The 14980-nt window shown below is 43.6% G+C and overlaps 1 protein-coding gene across 10 annotated transcripts in view; it reads right to left on the bottom strand.

The window, feature by feature from the left end:
* Window positions 1-14980, bottom strand: part of ZNF383 (zinc finger protein 383) — a 41988-nt gene that overhangs the window by 22086 nt on the left and 4922 nt on the right. Inside the window, exons 1-2 of one of the 10 annotated variants that reach the window (XM_033225983.1) lie at window positions 11703-12556; window positions 10007-10156 (exon numbers count right to left, since the gene is read on the bottom strand). The gene's annotated coding sequence lies outside the window, so the exon portion shown is untranslated. Of the gene's footprint in view, window positions 1-2196; window positions 2357-10006; window positions 10157-11702; window positions 12557-14980 lie in introns of those variants that run through there. The other 9 variants (XM_033225982.1, XM_033225988.1, XM_033225984.1 and 6 more) reach the window with 9 other exon arrangements.

Raw genomic sequence — 14980 nt, 5'->3', positions numbered from 1 at the left:
TACAATAGGCCGGGCGCGGTGGCTCAAGCCTGTAATCCCAGCACTTTGGGAGGCCGAGACGGGCGGATCATGAGGTCAGGAGATCGAGACCATCCTGGCTAACACGGTGAAACCCCGTCTCTACTAAAAAATACAAAAAAAAAACTAGCCGGGCGAGGTGGTGGCGCCTGTGGTCCCAGCTACTCGGGAGGCTGAGGCAGGAGAATGGTGGGAACCTGGGAGGCGGAGCTTGCAGTGAGCTGAGATCCGGCCACTGCACTCCAGCCTGGGTGACAGAGCAAGACTCCGTCTCAAAAAAAAAAAAAAAAAAAAAATGGGATACAATAAAAAAACAAATTAGCCAAATGTTCCAAATGAGAGCTTATTGCATACTGTGGGCACCACGCCACCCAGGTGTTAAGGCAAGAGACCTAGGGCACAAGCTGTTTTAGTATAATAAAGAAAATATATAGAATAAACATAGTTGTACTAAAAATAAATTATAATTATATATAAATATTATTAATCATTAGTTTGTAGCATTACTCCTTATTCCAATAATAATCTCTGTGCTACAATTATAACCTAAAAAAACCCAGGCCATACATAGATAGAAACTAAAGGAACACGGTACAGAGATAAAAACTAAAGGGACACGGTAAAAAATGACCCAAACAAAAACGTGAGCCCTCTGTTATGCCCAGACAGGGCCACTAGAGGGCTCCTTGGTCTAGCGGTAGCCCCAGTGCCTGGGTAGGCAGCCATTACTTAACAGACCAAGAAAAGGAGTCTCCCTTTCCCTGGGGAGTTACAAAACACTCTGCTGAACCACCTCTTGTAAAAGGCCTGACATCAGTCAGGCCCACCCACAGCCATCCACAGGCCTAACCGTCTCCCTGTGATGCTGTGCTTCAGCGGTCACACTCATGGTCTTCTTTCATGTTCTGCCCTGTAAACCTGGCTCCGCCTTCTAAATAACAATAACAAATTAGTAAAAGTACTAAAGTCTTTAAAATACATTTAAAAAAAAAAATGATGTAAACTGTCCCCTCTCTCTCTCTGCCTCGGCTACCAAACAGGGAAGGGCCCCCTGTCCAGTGGACACATGACTCACATGACCTTACCTATCATTGGAGATGAGTCTCAGTCCATACCCTGCCCCTTTGCCTTATACACAATTAAGTAACAGCATGACCAGGCATTCGGGGCCACTACCAGTCTCCGCGTTTTGGTGGTAGCTGTCCCCCAGGCCCAGCTGTCTTTTGTTCTCTTTGTGTCTTTTTTTTTTTTTTTGAGGCGGAGTCTCGCTCTGTTGCCCGGACTGGAGTGCAGTGGCCAGATCTCAGCTCACTGCAAGCTCCGCCTCCCGGGTTTACGCCATTCTCCTGCCTCAGCCTCCCAAGTAGCTGGGACTACAGGCGCCCGCCACCTCGCCCGGCTAGTTTTTGTATTTTTAGTAGAGACGGGGTTTCACCGTGTTAGCCAGGATGGTCTCGATCTCCTGACCTCGTGATCCGCCCGTCTCGGCCTCCCAAAGTGCTGGGATTACAGGCTTGAGCCACCGCGCCCGGCCTGTCTTGTGTCTTTATTTCTACAATCTCGCGTCTCCACACACAAAGAGAAAAACCCACAGGCTCTGTAGGGCTGGACCCTACACATACTCAACCTATTATCACCTAGGAAGTAAACATTCTCTTAACAATATTAAACCCCTAATAATTATATAGCGATATTAAAAAGGGAGATTTAAGTTTTTTTAAAAAATGCCTGGCTGGGTGCAGCAGCTCATGCCTGTAATCCCAGCACTTTGGGAGGCTGAGGCAGGCAGATCACGAGGTCAACAGGTCAAGACCATCCTGGCCAATGTGGTGAAACTCTGCCTCTACTAAAAATACAAACATTAGCTGGGTATGGTGGTAGGCGCCTGTAATCCCAGCTACTTGGGAGGCTGAAGCAGGAGAATCAGGAGGCGGAGGTTGCAGTGTGCCGAGATCACGCCACTACACTCCAGCCTGGCAACAGAGCAAGACTATATTTCAAAAAAAGAATAAATAAATAAAATTTTAAAATACCACTAGCTCAGGTCAATGTATCTTAATAACAGGGGGATGAGCTGTAGTAAAACTGCAGACCATGCAAAAATTTAAAGCACACATCTTGTCCAATAAATGAACTGACTTACAAAAATTAAAATCTATATTAAAAATAGAAACTTACATGTCTGATGAAGTATAAAAAGAGACTCAGTCTCATGATCAACAGCTTAGGAAAGTTGAATGCACATTACTAAGTGAAAGAAGCCAATTCAAAAAGTCTACATGCTGTATGATTACAACATTCTGGAAAAGGCAAAACTATGGAGACAATAAAAAGATTAGGGCCGGGCGCGGTGGCTCAAGCCTGTAATCCCAGCACTTTGGGAGGCCAAGACGGGCGGATCACGAGGTCAGGAGATCGAGACCATCCTGGCTAACACGGTGAAAACCCGTCTCTACTAAAAAATACAAAAAATTAGCCACGCGAGGTGGCGGGCGCCTATAGTCCCAGCTACTCGGGAGGCTGAGGCAGGAGAATGGTGGGAACCCGGGAGGCGGACCTTGCAGTGAGCTGAGATCCGGCCACTGCACTCCAGCCCGGGCCACAGAGCAAGACTCTGTCTCAAAAAAAAAAAAAAAAAAAGATTAGGAGCTGACAGGGAGGGAGGATCAGTCAGGGCACAGAGGCCTTTTAGAGCAATGGAATTAATATGGATGACATCATAATGGAGACACATGTCATCATACATTTGTCCAAATCCATGGATGTATAACACCAGGAGTGAACCCTAATGTAAACTATAGACTCTGAGTGATAATGATGTGTCTACATGGGTTCATGAGTTGTAATAAATGTACCACTCTGGTGGGGAATGTTGATGACGGAGGAGACCATACATGTGTGGGTGAAAGAGGCATATGGGAAATCTCTGTACCTTCTGCTCAATTTTACTGTGAACCTAGAAGCACCCTAAAAAATAAAGCATATTAAAACAAATAACAACAAAAAAGTAAGTCCTGTCACATGCTACATGTTTGAACCCTGAGGACATTATGCTAAGTCAGGGATTTAAGCAATGTATTTAAAATAACTGGTGGCTCAAAGAATAAATTGCAATGGAAGTTAAAAATATTTTATCAGGTCAGGGGATTGAGACTATCCTGGCCAACATGGTAAAACCCCATCTCTACTAAAATACAAAAAAAACAAATTAGCTGGGCGTGGTGGTATGCACCTGTAGTCCCAGCTACTTGGGAGGCTGAGGCAGGGGAATCACTTGAACCCAGGAGGCAGAGGCTGCAGTAAGCTGAGATCGTGCCATCACACTCCACCTGGTGAGAGAACAAGACTCCTTCGCAAAAAAAAAAAAAAAAAAAAAATTAGCTGGATGTGGTGGCTCACGCCTGTAATCACAGCACTTTGGGAGGCCGAGGCAGGTGGATCACGAGGTCAAGGAGATCAAGACCCCGTCTGTACTAAAAATACAAAAAAATTAGCCGGGTGTGGTGGTGGTTGCCAGTAGTCCCAGCTACTTGGGAGGCTGAGGCAGGAGAATGGCATGAACCTGGGAGGCAGAGTTTGCAGCGAGCCGAGATGGCACCACTGCATTCCAGACTGGGAGAGAGAGTGAGACTCCGTTTCAAAAAAAAAAAAAAAATTAAACTGAATGATAATAAAAAATAACACATCAAGGTAATTTATATTAAAGCATTTAACTAATTCATAATTATATTGTATCCCATTACTACTTGGATTATTGTTGTGTGTCTACTGACTGACTAACTGCAGTGAATCCTCTTTCTATCTTGGGGTATTGTGACTGGAAAGAAGCCAGTCACAAAAACACAAATACTATTATATATGATTCCACTTACAGAGGTATCTAAGGTAGTCAAACTCATAGAAACAGAAAGTAGAACAGTGGCTGCCAGGTGCTGGGGAAAGAGGGAAATGGGACATTGTAGCTTAATAGTTATAATTCAGTTTGCAAGATGAAAAAGTTCTAAAGATCTGTTGTACAACAATATGAATGTACTTAACACTGGAATGTACATTTAAAAATGACTAGCTTGGTGTGGTGGTTCACACCTGTAATCCCAGCACTTTGGGAGGCCAAGGTGGGTGGATCACCTGAGGTCGGGAGTTTGGGACCACCTTGACCAACATGGAGAAACCCCGTCTCTACTAAAAATATAAAATTACCTGGGCTTGGTGGCACAGGCCTGTAATCCCAGCTACTTGGGAGGCTGAGGCAGGAGATCACTTGAACCTGGGAGGCAGAGGCTGCAGTGAGCCGAGATCGCACCATTGCACTCCAGCCTAGGCAACAAGAGCAAAACTCCATCTCAAAAAAAAAAAAAATATGAAGATGGCTGGGCATAGTGGCTCATGCCTATAATCCCAGCACTTCGGGAGGCCAAGGCAGGCGATCATGAGGTCAAGAGTTCAAGATCAGTCTGACCAACATGGTAAAATCCCGTCTCTACTAAAAATACAAATTAGCCAGGCGTGGTGGCACGCGCCTGTAATCCCAGCTACTCAGGAGACTGAGGCAAGAGAATAGCTTGAACCCGGGAGGCAGAGGTTGCAGTGAGCTGAGATCATGCCCCTGCACTCCAGCTTGGGTGACAGAGTGAGACTCTGTCTCAAAAAAAAAAAAAAAGATTAAGATGGTAAATTTTATGTTGTGTTTTATACCACAATTAAAATGTAAACAAAATCACTAAAAAAAAAAAAAAAAGCAAGCCGGGCATGGTGGCACACTGTCTGTAGTCCCGGCTACCTGGGAGGCTGTGGTGGGAGAATCACTGGAGCTCGGGAGGTCGTGTTTGCAATGAGCTGTGACTGCTCCACTGCACTCCAACCTGGATAACAGAGTGACAGGCCCGTCTCTTAAAAAAAAAAAAAAAAAGGAAACATTTACATGTTCAATGAGGTATAAAAAGGGACCCAGTATAATGATCAGTGGCTCAGATTCCAATGAGCTTATTTTGTGGAACCAAGTCCCAGGTACCAAACACTAATTAATTAATTGAGCCCTCAGCCTTTAAATTAAGTCTGTGGTTGGTTTAATTTTCCTCTTATCAGATATTGGCAATTTTTGTGTTACCTCATATTTTAAGTTTTGTTAGAGATTTATTAATTTCATTAATTCCCAAAAATAAGCTTTTGCCTCTTTTAATTTTCTTCATTGTACATTCATTTTGTATTTCAATATATGCTCGTTATGTACATCAAAACAGGTATACCTTAAATATATGCAATGCAAAATAAACTAAAAATTTTATATTTGGGCTGTTATTATTTCCTAGATTTTAATTTTGGGGGTTTAACTTACCAGACTTTCCTTAGCTTCTTGAGATGAATACATAAATCATTAATTTTTCAACATTCATTTATTTTTCTTTTTTTTTTGAGATGGAGTCTCACTCTGTCGCCCAGGCTGGAGTGCAGTGGCACGATCTTGGCTCACTGCAACCTCCGCCTCCCGGGTTGAAGCAATTCTCTGCCTCAGCCTCCCGAGCAGACGGGATTATAGGCACCTGCCGCCATACCCGGCTGATTTTTTTTTATATTTTTAGTAGAGATGGGGTTTCACCATATTGGCCAGGCTGGTCTTGAACTCCTGACCTCATGATCCACCCACCTCAGCTTCCTAAAGTGCTGGGATTGTAGGAGTGAGCCACCGCACCCAGCCAACATTCATTTTTTTCTAACATATGCATTTACAGCTATATATTTTCCTCATATTCAGCTTTAGAAACATAATTTTGATGTTTTCATTATCACTCAATTTAAAATATTTTAAATATCTAATGCAATTTATTCTTTGAGTCACCAGTTATTTATAAATACATTGCTTAAATCCCAAACATTGGGATATTTCTTTAATTTGTGTTTTTTTAAATTTAGAAATGGGGTCTTGCTATATTGCCTAGGGTGGTCTCAAACTTCGGGGATCAAGCAGTCCTCCTGCCTTGGTCTCCCAAAGTGCTGGGATTACAGGCATAAGTCACCACACGTGGCTGGGATATTTCTTTTGTTTTTTGAGACGGAGTCTCGCTATGTCACCCAGACTGGAGTGCAGTGGCCGGATCTCAGCTCACTGCAAGCTCCGCCTCCCAGGTTCACGCCATTCTCCTGCCTCAGACTCCCGAGTAGCTGGGACTACAGGCACCCGCCTCGTCGCCCGGCTAGATTTTTGTATTTTATAGTAGAGGCGGGGTTTCACTGTGTCAGCCAGGATGGTCTCGATCTCCTGACCTCGTGATCCACCCGTCTCGGCCTCCCAAAGTGCTGGGATTACAGGCTTGAGCCACTGCGCCCGGCCTGTGGCTGGGATATTTCTAACTATCTTCTCGTTATTGACTTCTAGCTTAACCTACTCTGGTCAGGAAAGTTACAGTATTATTTCGTTCCTTTGAAATTTATTGAGACTCCCTTTGTGGTCCAGCATATGATCAATTTGGATAAATGTCTCATATTCATTTGAAAAGCATGTATATTATGTAGTTGTAAGGTACACTGTTCTACACATATCAATCAGGTCAAGTTTGTCAATCACACTGTTCAAATACCATATAGCTTTATTGGGTTTGTCACTTGTTCTATCAGCTATTGAGAAGAGTGCTAAAAACTCCCCACTAAGATTATGACTTATCTACTACTTCTTTTAGTTATGTCAAATATATTTGAAGCCATTTTATGAAGGCATATAAATTCAGAACTGTTACATCTTACTGGTGAATTGATCTGTTTATTATAAACTATTCCTCTTTATCTCTAGTAAAGCTTCTTGTTGTAAAATATATTCTTGTCATAAAGTCTACACTGCAGTTTGGAATACGGATTGATACCACTATTTCAGAAAACTGTCAGTATCTACTAAAGTTGAACATACACATAACCTATGACCTAGCAATTTCTCTCCTAGAAATACACCCAAGAGAAATGCATTCGTATGTGCACCAAAAGACACATACAAGAATGTTCCCAGCAGCATTTTTCATAGTAGCCTCAATATGAAATCAAATGCCAATCAATAATGGAATGGATAAGTAAAATGTGTTATATTCAGGCGGGCATGGTGGCTCATGTCTGTAATCCCAGCACTCTGGGAGGCCGAGGCAGGCGGATCACCTGAGGTCAGGAGTTTGAGACTAGCCTGGCTAACATGGTGAAACCCCGTTTGTATTAAAAATACAAAAATGTTAGCTGGGTATGGTGGCATGTGCCTGTAATCCCAGCTACTCGAGAGGCTAAGGCAGGAGAATCGCTTGAACCCGGGAGGCAGAGGTTGTGGTGAGCTGAGATGGCGCCATTGTACTCCAGCTTGGGCAACAAGAGCGAAACTGCCTCAAAAAAAAAAAAAAAAGTGTTATATTCATACAACAGAATTTTAAACAACAATAATATGTTCACTATATTCATTATATCACCTATAACTAATGTGCAGCAACATGGATGAATTGTATATATTTATACTACGCATTATTACAGAATGCATTCATATTACATATGAAATACAATATTGAGCAAAAGCAGCCAAGCATCATGTCTAAGTGAGATTGACAGTAGGAAAAAAAAGTGAAAAAAAAAGAAGCCAAGCAAAATTCAAGTATAGGTAAAATGAGTCTATGGCCATAGAAGACAAAATAATAGTTATCTTTGGGAAAAGTGGGTAGTGAGTGAACTGGACAAGACTTGGGCTTCTGTAGTCAGTAATGTTCTACTTCCTTGTCAGATTTGAGGTCTGGTTAAAGGAATATGCTCACTTCTATACAAGTCATCAGGTCATATACTTTGATTTTGTACTTTTCAGAATGTATGTTTTATATATCTATATATCTATATATCTATATCTATATCTATATATTTGAGACAGGGTCTTGCTCTGTTGCCCCAGCTGGAAGACAGTAGTCCAATCGCGGCTCACTGCAGCCTCAACCTCCCTAGGTTCAAGCAATCCTCCCACCTTATCCCTGAGTACCTGGGACCATAGCAGCATGTAACCATGCCTGGCTAATTTTTGTACTTTTTGTAGAGATGGGATTTCACCATCTTGTCTGGGCTTGTCTCAAACTCCTGGGCTCAAGCGATCTGCCCAATGGGCCTCCCAAAGAGCTGGGATTATCATCATGCCTGGCCCAGAATGTATGTTATACTTCTAAAACAACATGATATATAATGGTATCAGCAGATTCATTAAAGATTAGAATACCAAATGACTATGTGTTAGAATACAAGATTACTATTATGTTTATAAACTGTCAGTAGGAATTTAATTTGTAAAACTATATTGTAGATCAGTCCAGCATTACCTAGGAAATTTGAAGATGCAAAATGTACTGTATGGCCCAGGAATTCCTTCATACACTTATATCCTAGGAAGGTATGCATGTGTATATACTAGTACATGTGTAAAAACATTTTCACAGCAGCCCTGTCATACAGGAAATAACCAATGTCTGAACTGCAGCTATGTATAACAGCGAGGGTGAGGCTAACAAATACAATATTTTATTTTTTTATTTTTATTTTTTGAGACAGAGTTTTGCTCTTGTTGCCCAGGCTGGAATGCAATGGTGCAATCTCTGCTCACTGCAACCTCCGCCTCCTAGGTTCAAGTAATTCTGCCTCAGCCTCCCGAGTAGCTGGGATTACAGGCATGTGCCACCACGACTGGCTAGGTTTTTTGTATTTTTAGTGGAGACTGGGTTTCTGCATGTTGGTCAGGCTGGGCCCGAATTCCTAACCTCAGGTGATCTGCCCACCTTGGCCTCCCAAAGTGCTGGGATTACAAGCGTGAACCACTGCGCCTGGCCCAAATATAATATTTTACAAGAAAGCCAAGACTCAAAACAACATCATACAGTACAATTTCATTTATATAGTGTTAAAAATGTAAAACTAAACTATATTGTTTAGAGATAAGCAGATATGTGGTAAAAACAAAACAAAACTTTTTTAAAAAAGTCAAGAATAACGAGTACCAAAGTCAGGATAAGTGTTACCTAAAGAGGGAGGTAGGGTAAGTTTACTCTGGTGGAAGGACTAGCGGGCACTTCTGGAGTGCTGAAGCAAGCGTTTGAGCAGAGGGTCTCTTTATAATGACTTCTTAAACTATACGTCTATATTTTAACTAGTTTTCTGTATTATGTAATATGAAGGGATTAAACAAAGAAAACCAAATATAGGCCAGGAGCAGTGGTTCACACCTGTAAACCCAGCACTTTGGGAGGTCTCACCTGAGTTCAGGAGTTCAAGAACAGCCTGGCCAACATGGTGAAACCCCGTTTCTACAAAAATATAAAAATTAGCCAGGCATGATGGCAGATGCCTGTAATCACAGCTGAGGCGGGAGAATCACTTGAACTCGGGAGGCGGGGGTTGCAGTGAGCTGAGATCTAGCTATTGCACTCCAGCCTGGGTGAGCTGAGATCGCGCCATTGCACTCCAGCCTCGGCAACAGAGCAAGACTCCGTCTCAAGACAAAAAAAAAAAAAAAAAGAAAAGAAAACCAAATATAAGAACCATACATATTTTTAGTGAAAATACAAGATATGAAATGGTAAATGTCATAAGATTCCAATCTTGAAAGTAATGTATGTGTGCATAGGAAACTCACTAGAAAGAAACAGACCAAAATATTACTGGGTTATTTCTGGATAGTAGATTTACTTTTGCTGTCTGTATCCCCCCATTTTCCAAATTCTTTGGAATTGTGTGGGTGTGTGTGAGACAGAGGAGGGGGGAGTGTGTGTGTGTTTAAAAAAACAAAACTTTAGCACACTGGGAAAAGTGTTCTATTTTCTAAATTAATAAGTGAACATTTTGTAGAAAGAAGTAACAGACTACTGGGTTCTCTGCATCCACCCCAAGGCTTCTCATCATTTTCTTGAATAGAAACTTGTAAGAACCAGGTCACTTGCTGACTCTATGTTAACCACGACTATCCAGAGAAGAGAAGCAAAAAGGAAACCCAATGCACCTTGTATTTGGTTTGGTCAACAGTCATTCTTCCTCTGGGTAACTCTCTGAGGACAGCAGAGCTGAAGAAGAAAGGAATCATGAGATGCCAGGCCTTTCTTGTGGCTCAGACTGAGCAGATCAGAGGTCATTCTGGATCTACAGCTACTATCTATGAAGAGAAGAAGGGATGGGGGAGGTCAGAGAAGTGTAGGCAGCCCGGCACGGTGGCTCAAGCCAGTAATCTCAGCACTTTGGGAGTCGAGGCAGGTGGATCACCTGAGGTGGGGAGTTCGAGACCAGCCTGACCAACACAGAGAAACCCCGTCTCTACTAAAAACACAAAATTAGCAGGGCGTGGTGGCGCATGCCTGTAATCCCAGCTACTCGGGAGGCTGAGGCAGGAGAATCGCTTGAAGGGGGAGACAGAGATTGCGGTGAGCCGAGACTGCATCATTGCACTACAGCCTGGGCAACAACAGCGAAACTCCATCTTAAAACAAAACAAGGCCGGGCGCGGTGGCTCAAGCCTGTAATCCTAGCACTTTGGGAGGCCGAGACGGGCGGATCACGAGGTCAGGAGATCGAGACCATCCTGACTAACACGGTGAAACCCCGTCTCTACTAAAAAACTACAAAAAACTAGCCGGGCGAGGTGGCGGCGCCTGTAGTCCCAGCTACTCGGGAGGCTGAGGCAGGAGAATGGCGTGAACCCGGGAGGCGGAGCTTGCAGTGAGCTGAGATCCGGCCACAGCACTCCAGCCTGGGTGACAGCGCGAGACTCCGTCTCAAAAAAAAAAAAAAAAAAAAAAAAAAAAAAAACAAAAAAAAACCAGAGAAGTGTAGGATGTCCTGAGCATTCTTGGTATCAGAGGGGTGATGTCTCTCCTCTCCATGAGAATCTGTCCTGACCTCACAGGGAGAGCTGGCGTCACAAAGACAGTCACAAGCACCCCATACCCAATGCTGCAGTCACCTAGCCACCATGGGGACCCACATACACCTCCACAGGCATACCTCACCCAAACAATAACACTATATATGGTCACACAATCATTGTCCCACATCTACCTTGAGGATACACAGTCACACTCGCACGTTTATAGATCCCTCAAACATAGCACCATTTAAAACCAGAGTGCCACAGATAGTCACAATATCACACTCACTACTGAGCCACACAGTTACAGTTCCCCCCTCCCCAGGACCCCTACTAAGCACTACACACAATCACACATTCAAAATAACACAAATGACCATTAGGACGCACATATTGTCACCCCGACACTATTACACGCACTTTCCAACCCAGACACAGTGCCACATAAAGTTACATGGTCACACTCTCACATTCTCACGTTGTCACTCAATAAGGCATCCAGTACACTTAAGCGCTGCTAACAGTCATACAAACAGAATTACACACGCACCCCGCAGAGTAACACACAGTCACAGCCTCATCAGATTCTCTCCACACACCCTCCACAATGTCACGCAAAGTTACACAGACACACACAATCACAGTCCCAACACGGGACACAGTCATACCTACACACACAGCCTTACATTGTTACAGTTACACAACCACAACGAGTATATAAAATCACACCGGCCCACACAGCAAGGCACAGTTACATAATTTAACACTCACACACGTTAAGTCCACGCCTCGCGCCTGCCTCCCCCCTACACCCTCCATCAGCCCGACCAACTCATACATGTCTGACACTCCAAACCAGCCTGGTCAGTCCCTTCAAACTCCCAGGCACGCACCTGCGGGTCCCAGCCGAGCCCGCAAGACCCAGGCCGCTCACCGCGCACTTCCCCTACCCTTGAGGCCGAGGGTCCAGCAGGCAAATGAAACGGCTGCCTTGGACTCGCGGAGACCTCTGGGAAATACAGTCCGGAGTAGGACCGCGCCGAGAAGATGGCGCCCGGTCCTTCTGGTTCGTGCCGCTGCACAGTTCGGGGACATCCCTGCTCCCCACTCCGAACAGCTACTCTGCGTCTCTGTGATCCAGACACAGGCTCAGAGTGAAACTGCCATAGGACGCAGGCCCTGCACTCTGAAGACAATCTTCCTCCATGGTACTGGCCAACCCCAGGGAGTTCCCTGAGAAACAGGAAAAGGTCGCCAGTTTCGGGCCAGACGTTGATTAGAGCCGCAAGGATTTCTGGGAACTGTAGTCTAGAGCCAGAAGGGGTGAGACTCTGGGGCAAGTGGAAGGAGGTCCCTTAAATGACTTTCTCCCCCAAGCCGACCCACAATGCAGAGCGCACCCAGGACCCCGGACTCTACTAGGCGTTATAACCCTCTCCGAGAATGCTAGACTGATTAAATCGTCATTTTTGCCTTCGTCCGTGGATGAGCCACATACTGTATGATTGCATTTATATGAAATATTTAAAATAAGCAAATCTACGGAAAAGGAGTAAGTCAGAGTTTTTTAGGACTAGCAGGATTAGGGGAACTGTGAGTGGTAATAGCTAAAAAGTTCTTTTTTGGGGTAATGCAAAGCTTCTTGAATTAGATAATGATGTTTGCACAACTCTGAATACTCTAAGAATGACTGAATGCTACACCATAAACGAGCTAATGATATGATTTGTAAATTATATTTGTGTGCATGTCTTTTAAAAATGAACTTTGTCGGCCGGGCGCGGTGGCTCAAGCCTGTAATCCCAGCACTTTGGGAGGCCGAGGCGGGCGGATCACGAGGTCAGGAGATCGAGACCATCCTGGCTAATACGGTGAAACCCCGTCTCTACTAAAAAAATACAAAAAACTAGCCGGGCAAGGTGGCGGGCGCCTGTAGTCCCAGCTACTCCGGAGGCTGAGGCAGGAGAATGGCGTAAACCCGGGAGGCGGAGCTTGCAGTGAGCTGAGATCTGGCCACTGCACTCCAGCCCGGGCGACAGAGCGAGACTCCGTCTCAAAAAAAAAAAAAAAAAAAAATGAACTTTACCGAAGCATAATTTAGATACAATAAAATGCCCTCATTTTAAGTGAACCGTTCGATAAGTTTCAACAAATGTTTAAATCCTTGTCACCGCCATCATAATCAGCATATAGGACATTTTTTAAAATTAAAAAAATTTAAGCTTTTTAGTTAAATTTCTGTGGGTATATAGTAGGTGTATTTATTTATGGGGTACATGAGATTTTTGATTGTTTCGTACAGGCATGCAATGCGTACGAATTATATCATGTAAAATGGGGTGTCTATCCCCTCAAGCATTTATCCTTTGTGTTACTGGATATTTAATTTTTAAAATTTTTTTTATTTTTTGAGTTGGAGTCTAGCTTTGACACCGAGGTTAGAGTCGCAGTGGCGCGATCTCGGCTCACTGCAAGCTCCGCCTCCCAGGTTCAAATGATTCTCCTGCCTCAGCCTTCCGAGTAGCTGGTGTTACAGGCGCCGGCCACCATGCCCGGCTAATTTTTTTTTTTTTTTTTTTTTTGTCTGTGTCTTTTAATTGGAGCATTTAGTCCATTGCCCGGCTAATTTTTGTATTTTTAGTAGAGACAGGGTTTCACTGTGTTGGCCAGGCTGGTATAGAACTCCCGACCTCGAACTTCTGACCTCGTGATCCGCCCACCTCGGCCTCCCAAAGTGCTGGGATTACAAGCGTGAGCCACCGCGCCCAGTGCATACAGAAAATTTTTATTCACCGCCCTCCGCCCCCCACATTGTTAAGTCAATTCCCACCTCCCCATCCCTATATCAGGCATCTATTGACTATTCTAAGGAATGAGCAGTAGTATCAAATTATGTTTTTAATTTGCATTTCCTGATGTCAGTGAACTTAGCATACTTTCATATACTTATTTGCCATTCTTTTATCTTCTTTTGTGACATCTATTGAAAATATTCGGCCGGGCGCAGTGGCTCAGGCCTGTAATCCCAGCACTTTGGGAGGCTGAGGCGGGCAGATCACCTGAGTTCGGGAGTTTGAGATCAGCCTGACCAACCTGGAGAAACACCGTCTCTACTAAAAATACAAAATTGGCTGGGCGTTGCGGTGTGTGTCTGTAATCCCTGCAGGAGAATCACTTGAACCCAGGAGGCAGAGGTTGCTGTAAGCCGAGATCACACTGTTGCACTTCAGCCACGGCAACAAGAGCAAAACTCTATCTCAAAAAATAATAATAATAATAAATATTTTCTTATTTTAAAATTGGTTGTCTTATTATTGAGTTGTAACAATTCTTTATATGTTTGGGTAAAAGTCATTTGCCAAATATACATATTGCAAATTGCAAATATTCTCTCCCTGCCTGGGGCTTATCTTCTCAGTTTTTGGTTTTTTTTTTTTTTTTTTGAGACAGGGTGTTGCTCTGTTGCCTAGTCTGGAGTGCAGTGGCGTGAACACAGCTCACCACGGCCTTGACCTCCTGGGTTTAGTCGATCCTCCTGAGTAGCTGGGACCGCAGGTGTGCACCACCACACCCAACTAATTTTCTTGTGTTTTGTGGAGATGGGGGTCTTGCTGTGTTATTACAGGTGTGAGCCACTGTGCCCAACCCTCAGTTTCTTCATGATGTCTTTCAAAAAGTAGTTTTTACTTTTGATGAAATCCAATTTCTCATCTTTAAAATGTGCTTCATGCTTTCTGGTCTTTCTAAGAATCTTTGTCTCCCCTAGTGTTGTAAAGAATTTCTCCTAAGTTTTATTCTAAAGGTTGTGTAGTTTTAGTTTTTATTTTTGGTCCATCAGCCACTTGAAGTTAGTTTTTGTGTATGTGAGGTAATGTTCAAAGTTATTATTTTCCAGATGGAAATTCAGTGGTTCTAACATCACATGTTAACAAAACTATCATTTTTCTCTTGAATGACCTCAACATCTAAAGTAGGCAGGATAATGCTCCTCCCAAAATACCCACATGCCAGTTCCTGGGACTTGTGAATATACTATGTTACATGGCAAGGGGAATTAAATTAACAGGTAGAATTAAAGTTGCTACTCAGCTGACCTTAACATAAGGGGATTATACT

The sequence above is a fragment of the Trachypithecus francoisi genome, unplaced genomic scaffold (assembly GCF_009764315.1).
Source record: "Trachypithecus francoisi isolate TF-2019V2 unplaced genomic scaffold, Tfra_2.0 Lachesis_group12, whole genome shotgun sequence".
Taxonomy (NCBI): Eukaryota; Metazoa; Chordata; class Mammalia; order Primates; family Cercopithecidae; genus Trachypithecus; species Trachypithecus francoisi.
Note: the sequence above shows the minus strand (reverse complement) of the source record. Positions and strands in the feature narration are given on the sequence as shown.